At 34.4% G+C, this 15,711-nt stretch overlaps 1 pseudogene across 5 annotated transcripts in view; it reads left to right on the top strand.

The window, feature by feature from the left end:
• Window positions 1-15,711, top strand: part of LOC144469265 (cytochrome P450 9e2 pseudogene) — a 104,664-nt pseudogene that overhangs the window by 24,920 nt on the left and 64,033 nt on the right. Inside the window, exon 2 of one of the 5 annotated variants that reach the window (XR_013493949.1) lies at window positions 5,787-5,805. The exons of the other annotated variants lie outside the window; for them this stretch is intronic. The product of XR_013493949.1 is annotated as a cytochrome P450 9e2 pseudogene, transcript variant X5 (transcript). Of the gene's footprint in view, window positions 1-5,786; window positions 5,806-15,711 lie in introns of those variants that run through there. 5 annotated transcript variants of the gene reach the window in all.

Here is a 15,711-nt window from a genome sequence, read left to right on the forward strand (position 1 = left end):
GGGTCGAAATTGAAACGGGTTCGATAAGCATTTTTACCGACCGCTGTTGCAGCTTAGCTTTTGCACTAAGTGCAAAATTTCGTATTAACATTTTACAGATAGGTAGCCTGTAGAAGGTAGTGGTTAATATTCGTATCAGATTCTTAAATCGTGCTCCATTTAAAATTCGCTTAAAATTGAATTGTGGCGGCAATTAGCGACATCTTAAAAGCTCAGTCAATCATAATAGTTTTTAACATTCTATGACGCGCGAGATCGAGATTATGTACTGTCTCTGCAAATTTCTATAATAAGCTAAAACTAATATAAACTTTTAGCAATATCTATTTAAATGCATATCTATTCTAAGTACGCATTATCTATTTTAGTGATAGTACAATTGTATTTATTTTTATAGTAATATTTGCTTAGATTACGTGTAATATTTATCAGAATTCTAGAAGCATATTAAAATTTATTCTGAGATTAGATGATCGCGTTTTTTAAAGCAAGTTGCTTAAATCGTACTGTTACGAAGTTTCCCAAATCATGCTAAGATTAATTAACAAAGAAGAATAGTTTTGCAATTAATGCGAAGAAGTTCGCTTCGAAATATAATACAATGTTTAAAATGCTCGATTTGGGTACACGAAGTATGCGTAAGCGTATCAAGAAACACTAAACTTTGTTATTGTCCTTAATGTATTTGATTTTTGATAAGTATTGGATTCATTGATAAATAAATATATAAATTAAACCATATTCCACTTTTCACCTTCAGCAGTATACTTTCTAAATCGTGTAATTAATTATTATAAAATTGCCAAAATTGTACTTTTTCGACCTTTATAAAAATTGAAATTCAAGTTGATTTATAAAAATTAAAAATGTTTAAATAACATGCTATTAAATTTGCTTTAAGTGGTACGATTGTGGCAACTTTCCTCTAAATCGGCTTTTTATCCGGATCGATAACTTGTGATTGTCATAATTGATGACTGTCATAATAACTAATAATTTGTTATCTTTTATTGGGATAAAAATGTTAGATTATACTACTATAAGTTCCCATATTATTATTATATAATATTTTAAATATTAAATATCTTTCGTAATGAATATAATAAATACAATAAGAATAAAATAATTAAAATAGATCAAATAAGTATCGTTTAATACCAATGTTATGAAAATATAAAAATATTAATAGCTTTAAAATTACCCTATAACGACATAAATCTTTACGGTCGGTAAAGTGTTAACACAGTGACTGTTCCATTCTTTTTTGTGAAACATTTCATATGTTTGTGCTGTACGATAATTATAGAAGGTGCAAATAAATTATGTTAAAACAGTACCCGGAATTTCTAAATAAAGCGCGAACAATTCGTTTATCCATCAAATTTTATTTTGTCGCCTTCGAAACAGATTTCATCCGAGTCAGTATAAAAGGCTTTCCGTACATTGTATTTTCGATTTTTGGCAAGTTGTCAATATTTGAACTGTCATAATTTCGTAAAAGCGTGTCATACAACAACAAGCCTGCCCTCATTTTAAAGCTTCAAGTTTCTACGTACACGGTGCAGCGTTTATTTTCCTGTAACATACTTCTGTTGAATGTAACAGGTAGCAGACTGGAGACGTGCTCTCTTTGTTAGAAATGTTACGGAATGAAACGTTTGTAAATACATCGGAAAATTCATTTTCTGAAATGATTCTAACGTAGATTTAAAAATTGAAACCTCCATTTTGCAACGACTCTTTAATCTTTGATATATGCGCTCTTTCTTTCATCATTCTATTGAGCTTGGAATGGATGGTCTAATGTTCATTTAATAGTAATGAAAGGTTCGCGAGAACTCCACGTTCTAAACGATTAAACTTGTTCACTGTTTCTGTTTTAGAAAACAATTAAACCAGGCCATACACCAATTTTTGAGAGACTATTGTAAAGGTGATGCTCCAATCGTTAAATCAGTGGTCGATTTGTTGTTGAATAATATTTTTTAATCGATTTGGAAACATTTGAATTCGTAACACTTTCGAGTTAATCTATGACTTTAATTTTCCGTTTGCTGAGATGTAAAATCATAATACTGCAATAATAATGTAACAATGTTAGTAGCATAAAATATAATTTTTAAAGCATTGAAACACTAGTTAAAACATTAAAAAGTTATTCAAAAGATATCTAAGTACAATGACTTTAAAGAGAAATACATTTTTGAAGGTTATGTTGAATCTTCATTTTAGTGTGGATGTTAAGATGATCATTTATTTTTAATTAATATTAAAATATAATTACAAATTTATTTCGTGCGCTTATCTTCGGCACGGGTTAATAATCATTATCGTTGCTTATTTGCAGTATCTTCAATTGACAAGAACTTGTGCTTCTAAAATTTACATTTGTTTATTTCTACTACATCTTCAATGTTCAAACATAAAATTTGTGAAAAGTAAATTTTCTCCAAGTGTCCCTCAGCTTGCAAAAAAAAAATGGACAATTCGGTAAAAGGAGATACAATTAATAAAGGCTCCTTTTTATAATCGTTGATTATCAATAACTAAAAAACGAACCACAAGGTTCGAATAACCTAAACTATTTTTGATTACAAGTTGTGGGATAATTGAAGAGAATTTACTGTAGTTTATGCAAGTCGTGTTGATAAAATATATAGATAATAATGCACCTTACCCTTGAACTTAGAAACAAATGAAATTTATCTTTAAATTAAAAGTCTAGTAACTTCATTGCAACAAAATTATGAATACATTAGTTTCAATTTTATTGTTCTCGTCTTATACTTGGTTATTATAAACATTACATGAACGACAAACTCACATTGCTACAATACAGAAAGCGGTTAATTAATAATAAAAGACTAGGTACATAACTATGTATTTGTTTAAAATTGCAAACATGTTTCTTCAATGAAAAGCTGTGAAACTAAAACAGTTACCTATTATGAAAATAGTTAAACGTAAAATTATTTTGGCTAAAGTGCAGCCGAAATTTCAAAGTGCTTAAAAATCACGTCGTTATAATGTATCTAATTAATTTAATAACCTGCTTCTTCTACAATAAGTGTATTAACAACTCGTCGGCGAATGTTCATTCACGAATGCAACAACAGGCAATTGTATGGAAAAGACATTGCATCGTAAAATGTCATTTTCGAGAACACTGAGATCGAAATTGTTTTATTGTTGTCATCCTTACGAACCGGAACTTCTAAATGACTGTAAGTCGCGCATGTGTTCGCGCGTTGAACATGAATCTTTCGCTAATCTCTTGACAAGAGCTGACTCCTGTACAATGCACAAGTATTAGGAGAGGAGAGGCTCCCTTTTCATTTGCATTGTCATCTAGAGAATAGCGCACAAACCGTGCGCGATGCGATATTAATGAATAAATTCATTGAAGTGAATTATAAACAGAATTGAATAATATCTCTAAGGATCGGAGATGCAATTGATTTCAAAGGTACAGACAATGCAAAAATACGTGTTACCCGGTGGAATTAAATGACGTAATAATTCCATACAAGGAATTAATTAAATACTTCGGCGCGATTCTGAACAGATGACTAACGTGGAAACATTATATTCAAACAAAACGTGCCTGGCACAACGTAAAAGTGAACAAGTTGCGTTGGCTGATAAGAGAACATTCTAATTAAAATTAGAAAATAAATTATTCATTTACAAGATTATTCTAAAACTTGTTTGTATGTGTATAAATATCTCAGTCAAGAAATCTTTAAAATATATGTAGTGCTCTATGACATACTTCTAATAAAATAATGTTGAACGATTTGGTAATAACTACACGCCATATACAATTGTTACCATAACATAAAGATTTATTAAATAAATGCTATTCAATTAAGTCTTGTCAGTACTAGCAATTTTCGATTTAAAAAGTCGTACTAAAACTGGTATAACTCCTTAAACCTAACAAACAGATTCTCCAAATAAATTTAACGTATTGCAAATATAACGCAGACCACGTACAATTTATACTATACATGACTATACAAGTCATACAAGTTATACTATAATGTACAACGATCTAATGTAATCACCATATAAGTAGCTCCTTACGTCACAGTGAACCGTTAACAATTTTATTCATAATTTCATCAACAAATTGAAATGTTTTATTAATGTTTCCCATAAATACTTTCCGCTTAACACTACGCGGAATATAACACAATAAATCAACCTTAAACAACAAATATCGTCTATTGATTTCGCATCAAAAAAGAAGAAGAACCAATGAGATAACCTAATATGTCGCTAAAAAAGAAACTCTTTCTCTTTGGCAGCAAGGTACGAGTATAAAATCGGCCAATTTCTGCGACGTTCCATTCTCCGCGGAGAAAAATTTGGCAGTGCCGCCGTCTTCGCGTGACAAAGTCGTGAGACCTCAGGAGGGTTCGAGTCTTTCGTTGGATGAGCGAGATATTATAATCACGTTGTACTATCGATTGACGTGTGCACAGAGGGTTGCACGGTAGTCTGGTATACAGGCTCGGAAAGGGGATCGTAGGGGGAGAGAGAGAAAGAGAGAGAGAGGGAGAGAGAGAAAGAGAGAGAGAGAGAGAAGCAGAGAGAGAGAAAGAGTGAGTGTTAGGCGGAAGGGAGGAAGCAGAAGCTGCCAAGGAGAAGACGCTGCCTAATAGAATGCCAATATGATTATGTGTGCCATGCTGCATCCAAACCACGATCCATGCTGCAGCTACCCGTGCTCTTGAATGCTCGTAGCCAATGTAATCGACTAGCGCAGGAAACGATGCCGCGGACGAAACTGAATTTGTTTCTCCTACACTCGATAAGAAATTCACGGTTCCAGCCTCGCCCCCTTTTGCGAACTTCTTCTCGCCTACCTGCCGACATACTTGTTCTTGCTACCTCTGCGCAACACGTCCCAGATGACTCTCGAATTTGCCCGTTATAGTTTTTCGACCGACCCCGATGAACGCTGTGGGGGCGTCACGGCGTCGTCAGTAATCGCGACGAATTGTGACGTTATATGTGTGGACTGTATTAAATGGAGGAGTGGAATTTAGTGGGGAAAAAGCTTATATATTTAGCTTCGTACTATTTACACCTTTCCTTTGGAGTTCTGAGGTCTTCGAATTCTGTTCCAACTCTAACGTTCAAAAAATGTTGTCTCTCGAGGTAAACTGCTGCCCCTCTCACGCATTTCTAATACCCGCTGATTGGTTTTCCATGATTTTGGCAATAAGTGGCGCTGATTTTTCAAATTAATAAAAAATTCAGTAAATTCGATCCTTTTCCATGATGTCGAACGCGACTCAGAGTTTGAGCGTAGCCCCTTCCTTCAGTCGCACCCCGGAGCGAAATTGTTGCAGATCGCTGACTCGACCACGTAGCAGCACGTTGAGAATTCGCGCGCTCGCCTCCCATTGGCTACTGTTTCTTGTTAATAACCCGTAAACAAAGCCGCGGATTGCATTTTCGCCAAGGAAAAAGTTACTCCAAATAACCTCAGGAACCCCACATTTCCTGGAGTTACAATAATTTTAATACACCCTGTATACAATCTTATCATCGTCAGCGAGCAATACACGGAAGCTAATTTTAGTGCTTGGTAGCTTTAACGTTAAAATTGTCTTCCGCTTTGACTGTTAAAATCGTCATTAAAGTCGTCCAAAGATCCAAAGTCTAGTAACAATAATAATAATAAGTAGTAAAACTTTTTCTGAGGAATTGAAGTAAATTAAATTCGAAGGAATTACAAGATAGAGGCTGCTACTAAACGATGCGATGCTCCACAGGTGATTATTTCGTGGCCGTTATTCCATTACATAGTTGGAATGCGTTCACGGTATAGGACGTACCTGGATCTGTGTTCGATGTCGGAATAGCGTGGCAAGTGGGAACTTTCGATTTATAACGTTTTCCAGTCAAACGCGTTGTATCCATCAAGTGCGCGTTTATCGGAAAATCAAGCAGTCATGTGCATCGGGTGCACTGTCTGTGCATTAACTCGTACATTCGAGTGGAAAATGGCATTACTTAGCCATATCACCGCTGCATCATACAGTTTAGGCCATTTCTGTTTCATAGTTGTTCGCGAACGAATATTATCCACGCTAGTAAATTCGTACGGACTTTTCAGCAAACGTATTGTTTGCGGAAAATAATACTTCCGATTATCGTAATCCTCGCGAAACATCTATCTGCAGAATTCGGGGCTAATAATGCACTTAGAGAGAACGGAGCGTGCCATTTTACTATTTTGCTATTAACACTATTATTATATTATATTATATTATATTATATTATATTATATTATATTGTATTGTATTGTATTGTATTGTATTGTATTGTATTGTATTGTATTGTATTGTATTGTATTGTATTGTATTGTATTGTATTGTATTGTACATTAGTACTTTATAATATATTACTACATATTTCGATGATATCTAATCTTATTAATAGACTACGAATCTTTATCCATTTATGGCACTTTTAAAATGCAAAAAAACGTACAGATTAATAAGGTGAATAGTATTTTTGTTTTCTCATTACAATAAATAATTTTTTAATTGACGATAAAATTTCTGCTTTAATTCTAATTTTTAAAAATTATGTGTAAACTTACTAACATCAATGAAGATTATGCTGAACATCCATTTGTTTCAGCTACTTATTCAAGAATTCGAACATTCATTGTTATTTTGTTTATCATTAGCTTTTGTTAATATTGCAACAATGTTGTAATCTATTGCGAATTATTTGTGCATTATTATTTTTTAAACTGTTACGAGTCCTATTTGTAAAATACAAATTTCACAAATGGAAATAGAAGAAACACTTCTCTACTAAAAACAATGGAAGCAAGGTTAGTACATGATCTAACCCTAGTAAATTATTATACAAAATTTAAAGAAAACTAAAATTAACTTCCTGCTGGTCTTTATACAAACTACAAGTTGTCTGCATCGATTGCAGCACATAAGAGCCATGCGCAATTTCGTTCTGTCTCAAATTAGTTTAATAAGATGAAATTATTACGTGAACATCCTTTTTTTTAATTTTAAATTTCAGCATTACATTTTTACAAATAATGCATAACATTGGGAGTTTAAAATCGATATATCTTTATTTATGGATCCGTTTCTATAAAATAACGAACGGTGTTATGAACAACATTAAATGATCCTCTTCAAACGATGACTAGTAAATAAATTTTCAACTATGTAGTTAATGTTTTAGATGCACAACTTATGAAATATTGAAATATTGATTTAAAATAAAATTATTCGAATCCCTCTTTTTGTTGTTTGTAAAAATCGTTCACATATTGTGTTTCTTAAAGTAGTTCCCATTTTTGCTACTTTTTATTTTGTCATCGACAGTATGAAATTACGATAGTCCTTATGGTTACTGACAACGATTGATGACGCAGGTCAATTGATAATCGCAGTGTATATACCTGTCAATATTTTTGTAATCCGAAACTATTAGCATTTCGGTGAGGTAACAGTGTGAACAATGAACGAAAAATCGTTGTCACTCGCTGATACCGATACCCGAGGATCAAAAAATTGGATTCGCCGTCAGCGTATAGTGAGACCGTTGTTATAACTCATACAGGATCAATATTTCTATCGGTATTAGCACTTAAATGACCAATCCCCGCCAGTTCATATTTCAGCAATTTAACTTTTGAAAGCCCGTATCTGCTTCTATTTTAACTCACAGTTCCGTGAGTTTCATCGGATTCTGCGATCTATAGCGATTCTTTTGGCTGACAATTGTTTATATCAGAGTCTATCGCATGAAACGATCAAAACAATTTAGAGAAATGCCTATATGTATGAAAAATGGTTGCGATTGTAGTGACGTGAATCACATGTTCCAAAATTTTGGCTTACGTCTTTGCACAAATGTTGCACAAATGATAAAGAGGCAACAGAAATAAATATTACTATCAGTAATATTTAAACTTATAATTTATATATTTATACATTTATATTTAACAATGAATTTGATAATTTCATAATGCACATGTTAGTTAGCAATAATAGAGCACTAATGGGCAACACACATAGTCCGGGGGAACATGATTTGGTAATAAAATATATAATATGATATAATAATATTATTATAATGTAACATAACTCAAAAAGATAAGTGATATAAATGTTACAGTTATTATTAATTATTTTAATTCTAAATTATCTTAAGACTAAATTTGCTTAGTAAACTACACGTATTAGTAAATATTAACTCTCTTCTCACAATAAAAACATGATTCAGGACACTGTGATCCTAACCTACTCAATCGTGTTTGAGAAATTGTTCAATTGTTCGTTACATATAATTTTGCAAACATTAGTGAAATATTCGATACTTATTACCTTAATGCAAGCTAAATATCAAAGCTGAAGGCGTCGAAAGACACCTTTTAATAATTTCTATTTAATACTAATTTTACCAAAAGGATTAAAGGACATCTTCTAATAATTTTGAATACAAATTATTTCCTATACTCTATGTTTTCTATATGTATAATCGCTCCTCGACTTTTACTATAGTAATCGTAAAATTAATTTGGTAAATTGTATATCTGTAAAAATCGCGTGTCACTAATTTTCCAGCTTACAAATATTTAGATTGTAATTTACGAGTTAATTATTATTATTTGAGGCAAATATTACATTAACACTCAGCAAAACTTTGATTAAATGCTCCGTAAATCTAATGTTATCTATTAAAAGTTGCACAAGTGATAGAAGATTTTTGCGTTAAAATTCATATAAATCCATAACGGGGTGACAACCGGTTCATCTACCGCACAGGCAACGCGCCGTGATAAGAAACGAATTAAAACGCCAGCCCTGCGGCATACATCAGAATTTTTACAAGCGAACGATTCCAGGACCCGGACGCGGCGAACACGATAGACTAGAACGTCAGGAAGTGCTTTAATGGCGTCGAACGAAAGCGCCTATAATACATATCGAAAGATACATCCGGTATCAGGGTGTCCTCTTTCTCGGCTGCTCCATCACGCTTGCTGCCTCCACCTCTATACTCTTGTATATGGGTAGCGCGTGCGTCAAAGTTAACCTTTGTTTCGCGCATGGCTAGCCTTTCGGGTTTATCAGTGTGTAGCAGGTGGTGGCGCTTTATTTATAACGCGGCATCTCTGCCTTCCTTTCCTTTCCTTTCGCGAAACCCACTACCGTGGCCGACCGTGTTAAGCCGTGTGAGCACTTCGTATATCACGCACCCCTTTGTCCGTGTGCAGACGACCACACGAGCGCGCGCGCGCGCGACCACACGCGTGTACACACACACACACAACCCTCGCTGCACTTGTGCTATGGAACATGTGCACGTGCAAACTGCCAGCGATACGTTTGGGGACGAGTCTATATTTTCCATCTATTGGTTGCTTTTCGGTCCGACAAATCTACTACTTTTTCTCCACCCTTTCTCTCTTTAATCCCGCGTTAAGTCGCCAACCTGGAGATTTATTCGGACTCGCGGCGCACATGAGTAGACTGCCGGTTTTTATGCATTTACGAAGAAACGAAGCGGTCGAATAGATGACTGAAAATGCGTTAGAAGAATTTCGGGTTATTGTTACACGGCACTGTTGTATCCGGACGCGGTTTATAACGCAATAAATTTTTGCAAATTGGACTAAATTTGGCGAATTTTGTTTAGGTTATAAAAGGCTAGTCTACTTGACAGAAATACTTCTTTCTTAATTTATTATTATTTCTTAAAGAGTATTAGGAACTCTTGTTTATAATTTTTTTATCTAAGCCTGCATAGAAAATTTATAACATGTATTTTGTGTATTTCGGTAACTTGTAGGATTTAAAAAAAATAATCAATAGAAACTTGTGGAAGTCACAGTAGAAAGAAGAATTGTTAACAATATCTTTGTAATTAGAAAATTTATCCTGCCGAGTTTTCTGTATGTGTTAATAATCCAATTTTTATATTACATTTTATATCTCTTCATTTTTATTTTACCGTAGAAGAACACTTTTTATTAAAAGTATTGTCTCATATATTGTTACCTATTATTTGGAGGAGTTTTAGTTACAATGACTAAGTATATGTAACAATAGACCAACATCGTAGATGATGGTGTCGTTGGACGTAAATTGGAAGCAACTCGATATTTACCAGCGCATGTAATATAATAATCGATATTAAATCATTATTAAATAATAATTAATAACTACCCGGTATTAATTAATGACTGTTTCTATAAAATTCGTTTTTCTCCACAGAAAATATTGCCAGGTTTCTTCTTTTTCAATTACTGAAAATTTAAGGGCGACTTTGTGACTTGATGACTGTATTTATTAATTCTGTTCAATTAATTCCACTAATTACAAAATCATTCAAGATTTTTCAAGTAACGCAGAAACACTTATCATACTGATAAATGTAGCTCGTTTAATTTTCAAAATTTAGTTAACAATTACGTATTCATCTCGAAACTAGAATTATCTTATTTACGATTTAATACAATGTTTAGAATAATTTTGATGTTAAAAGACATTACAAGATATCTTTACGTTAACAATACTCCTGCTTTGGGTTCGTAAATTTTAGAAGTAAAATTTAGAAATGAGAACATTTATTGGTTCATTTTACAATGTGGTACAATTATAATTATAATACCACGCAAAGAAATTGAAAATTGATATCATATTTACAAATGTTACAAGTTTTATTAAAATTATAATATTCGTTAGAATATCGATCAAAAAAGAAAATTAAATTTTATTACAGCTTCGTTCACTTTAATTTATGGGAACATATGTTTAACAAGGCTAAAGATATCCACAACAACAATTCTCGACCTACTGTAAAGCTTCTTCGGTCATTTATACCGACCTTAAATGTTCAAACACAAAATTAACATTTGCATAACAATCGCAGTTTAGCGACAAAGCTTTAGCGGGCTGCAAACGTGTTAAGTACATTTCGCGACGCGCGCATACCGACGACTCATTGTAGTTGGATTATTTCCGTTTGAACACGTATAAAAGGGGACCGATTACACTATTGAGACTCGAACAGCGAGAACGCATGAAAATTCGACAGACATCGACGGGTTCCGCAGCATCGATAACTATCAACGGAATTTTAATAAATCGCATAAAGGATATTAAAAACATCCACCTTTTTTAATATCTGCCGGCGGGCGAGCTTCACGAATGATCGCGTCTGAATATACAAACAGACGTTCAAGTACTCATTCATGTAGAAGGAATATGTCTTTCAGTGCTTATATTAAAGTCGTCTCGTATTCATGGTTGTTTGTTAGGAATTCGACAAGAAAAAAAGGCGTACATGTAACAGAGAAAAATTCTGCGCGCGTGCGTGCGAGTGTGTAAGAGGAAGAGAGAGAAAGTGTGAAAGCAAGACGGAGACAAGAAAGGAAAGAGAGAAAGAAAGAGAGAAAGCTGGAAAGAGAGGAAGTTGGGAAGAGAGAAAGAGAAAACGAAGAAGTGGAAGCAAGTGAGTGAGAGAGAGAGGAAGAGAGACAAAGAGAAAACGAATGAAATGAAGCTAGAAAAAGAGAAAGAGAAAAGGAGAGGAAGCAAGAGAGGGGGAGAGAGACAAGGGGAAAGCAAGAGAAAGAGAGAAAAAGAGAGGATAAGCTGGAAAGAGGGAAAGAGAAGTTGAAGGAAAGGGAGCTAGAAAAAGAGAAAGAGAAAACGAAGAAGAGGCAGCAAGAGAAACCAAATGAGAGGAAACAAGAGAAAGAGAAAGCTAGAAAGAGAGAAATAGAAAGCAAAGAAGAGGTATCGAGAGAGACAGAAAAATCAAGACAGAGCTAAAAGCATTGCGAAAACGATGGTTGAAGGAGAAAGAGGGGTGGGGGGTGTATAAAGGAAGTGACGATGGTGAGCAATTTGAATAAACAGGACACAGGTGAGAACGATCGCAGCAATTAGCCGCGGGTCATAGAAAAGCACGCGTTTCCGTCATTTCAAGCGTATTGTCTTCGGTTGAGAACGGGTATCGAAAAGGGCGGAAAGATGAAATTCTTAGCGAAGCAGGGCAAGAATAGAAAAGCGAGGACCGTCGAGAATGGCAGAATTAAATTTATTCAGGCAGTGCCAATAAGTCGGAAAAGTCGTGCCCTAAAAGCCGGAATCCGCTCGGTCGCCGCGCCCCATCCCCGATTCTCTTTTCTCTCTCTCTCTCTCTGCTCTCCTACCCCCGCTGTGCTTCTGTTTTATTGTGAACCGAACCAGTCGGTTCCGGCAGAACGACGCGATCCCACCGTGAAAATGTTTAATATTGTGTATGAGAAGTCGCTAGAAGCCAAAAAGGAACGGGTTATTGTCCCCGTTTCCTGAAATCGGCTCCTTTGCCAGGCGAACGCTCGCGATTAGTTTACAACCGGCACAGACTCTTGTAACTTTATTCAACTCGTGTAATACACTCGAACTAATTAGTCTATTAGAATTATTTAAGTGAGTGAGTAATAGAGGGTTGTTTAAAAAATTGGTATGGCATGCAGAGTGATGGTTTAATCAAATGAAAGTTGTTTAAACAATTGTTATTTGAGTCAGAGTAACGATAATACTAACAACAAGTATTTTTAGATATAAAGTAAAGTGACATATTTATGCGAATTCATTATAAACATTTGCACATGGAAATTATTTTCTTTGTACGATATTATTAGACTGCGGAATTTTGCGCGTTTGTGAAGTATGTTTTATAAAATGCATGTGTTTAGTAACAAAAATTGATAGTACTTGTACCTTACCTTCGCTGCTGAAAGTATTCATAGATAAAACAAATTTAAATAGTCTACAATAATGGAAATTTTGCATATAGATTTAGAATTTAAACATTATTAACATTTTATAGTAATTTAAGTTTCGTTTAAGAAGTGGTAAGACAAATAGGAAATAGATATTCTCGTACCAGTATCGCTGTTCATTTCAAGTAGAAATATCAAGCTATGATCAGACATACTACAATAGCTACTTATTCTTCAAGCCACTATTAAAAAATGATACAACTTTCTTCGTTTGATATCGACCGCTTTGCATTTGTACACTAAATACACAGTCGAACAACAAATAATAATCCTGATATTAAATCTAATTTTTATATAATATAGTATACCATAGAAAATCCGATTGATTATTATCATTACTATTTCCCAATAATTACGTTATAGTTTATAACGTAATAAGATACATATGCAGAGACAATAGATTGATCTAAGACGATCGCTATATATCATCCAAATCCGCAACGATTTAATATTGCCGTCTAATCGAGTAACAGTTCCGTTATCTGAACGCTCGCGTCTCCTTAATTAGTACGACTAATCGCTATATCTACGATATTTCGTTGCACGGCGTTATCGCGGTATCAACTGCAGTTTCGAACGATTATTATCGCGAACGGATGGGATATTTTTCGCCCTTTGGGAGAAATTCTTGATGATATCAGTTTCGACCAATAATCAATGTCCAGTTTCCGGTGGTGCCCTCAAAGGTGGCGTAGCACGGTATAATTGGCCTATTAGAGATAACACCGTCGTTAGAACGACCTGTGAATCAGGTTGACTTAACAGGAGGAACGACGGGCGGAAAGAAAGTTCACGCGTCGTTGTGTACGGGCCGGGCTTAAGAATCGCGTTTCCCGGTATATTCCATTTAAGCGGAAGTACTCTTCACGGGGTGAACTCAAAGGAATTAGACCGCGTATCTTAGCTGGAGCCGGGCGCAGTTACCGCTATGTGTTAATTATAATTATCGTGATGACCGAGCGCATAGGGCTCAATAGCGAAACTCGACGTGCCATTGCTAATTGCGAGCACATCGTCTGGATTGTACGTCGTTGGAAATAGCTTTACGCATGTAACGAGGACCTTGAATGCGAATGAGGTCCGTGTTATGCTAGTCCTCCCCGTCTACGGGCAGGAATAACTGTGGAATTAGGCTTCCCGTTGCCCTGCATAGGACTTCTGTGTTAATTAACCGCTTTGCTGCTGCAATTTTCAGGTATTTGCCGTCCTGGTTGCTTTTGCTTGTTTAGGTGATTCCGCCGGTTAATCTTCGACGTATTATTGTTCGATTTTGAATGCGGTCGCGTTGCCGAAACCGTACACGAAATTCCCGTGGACCGCGGTAATGGATGAATCGTTGACAGTGATTTCTGACCGTGCAACGCGCTCGCCGTCGCGATTTTATTCACGGCCAGATTGAGGACTTTGAAATGGTCTTATAAGAATGGTTTGTCGACGTAGTTTGCAAAGTTCGGATATTAGGAAATCTTTCTCATTGCCATTTCTTCGTTTTAAGGGATGAAAGTTTCAATATTTCCTTTTTCGTGAAATATTAGAAAAATAGAAAAATGTGTGTCGGTATATATTATGTCAGTGTATTTTAGTAGGCACATATAATAATTATAATCTTTATATATGTCGGAAATAAATCTTATATGAGCAATGTTTGTAAAAACAAATGTAAACTTAAGTATTGCTTTATGAAATCGATTTATTAAAAGAAAATGCTAAAACAGATTTTTAATTTTACAATTACGGCTTTATGTGCATATTAGAGAAGAAAATGTTTACAAACAAGCCAGCAACTTACATGGAAAGAGGTAAAACTTACATTTTAGTGCCCTTAGTTTAAGTATTTTTCTTCTTTTACTTTTTCAACTAGTAAAATATCGAGGTTGTCACAAAGAAGTTTAAGTAAGGTCTAAACTGTATTTTTCATATTCTATTGTTAAATTTAAATGACAAAATGTTAAAATTGTGCAACGGAAGGAAAAATTTGTTAACTATTTTTTAAAATTATTAACGGTTCGTTAAATCCAAAACTTTGTGTTTTGCTAACAAAATTCATTTTAGTCATTGCATTAGTTAATGCAGTTAATAATACAGTTGATAATACAATTCGCGAATTCGAAAATATTCTTTTCCCACAGCATTCTATATACTCTTATCACGCCACAACTTCAACAATTTCATGAAGTTTACTAATTTAATTTATTGTCATCATGAAGTTTGATTCATTGACTTGTATTAAAATTGAAAAGTTCAGTTGTACCATAGTTCTTTCAATATCGTTATATTTTCCGTGTCTCGATAAAATTAGAAAAATGTAATCGTTTAGACATAACAATTGATTCGCAAATCTCAACAGATAATTTTGCGAATTAGATAGCCAGATTATTATAATAAAAAAAGAGCGCAACAAATACTACTACTCCACATATACAGAACTTTAACAAAGAAAAGAAAAGCAAATTGCACAGTATTCGACACATCTAGAATATTAAACAAAAGGAATTGGCATAAATACACAGCATTTTAGATACGAAGAAAAGTTTAACAAGAAAAATATATAAAAAGGAAAAATAGAAAATGGTAATGTAAATTACCGAGTTCTCTAAATTATAGTATCCCATTGGAATCAGTGATTGAATTTGAGATATTAGTTAATTCATCACCGAACCGAAAGAAGCTGTGATAAAACAGCATAGCCGGTATTCAAATTACATTTTGGGTTGATAGATACGGCCGAAGGTAGCTCGGGCTTTGATAAACTATCACTCGGTGCGCAATCTATCCGTAGATGTAGCTCATCGCTCTGTTCGACTTTTATTAATCAAACCTTACTCATTGTATTATCCAGACACCGTAGTAGTATGCACCTCCTTTTTACACGTTCG

Source organism: Augochlora pura, chromosome 4, assembly GCF_028453695.1.
Source record: "Augochlora pura isolate Apur16 chromosome 4, APUR_v2.2.1, whole genome shotgun sequence".
NCBI lineage: Eukaryota > Metazoa > Arthropoda > Insecta > Hymenoptera > Halictidae > Augochlora > Augochlora pura.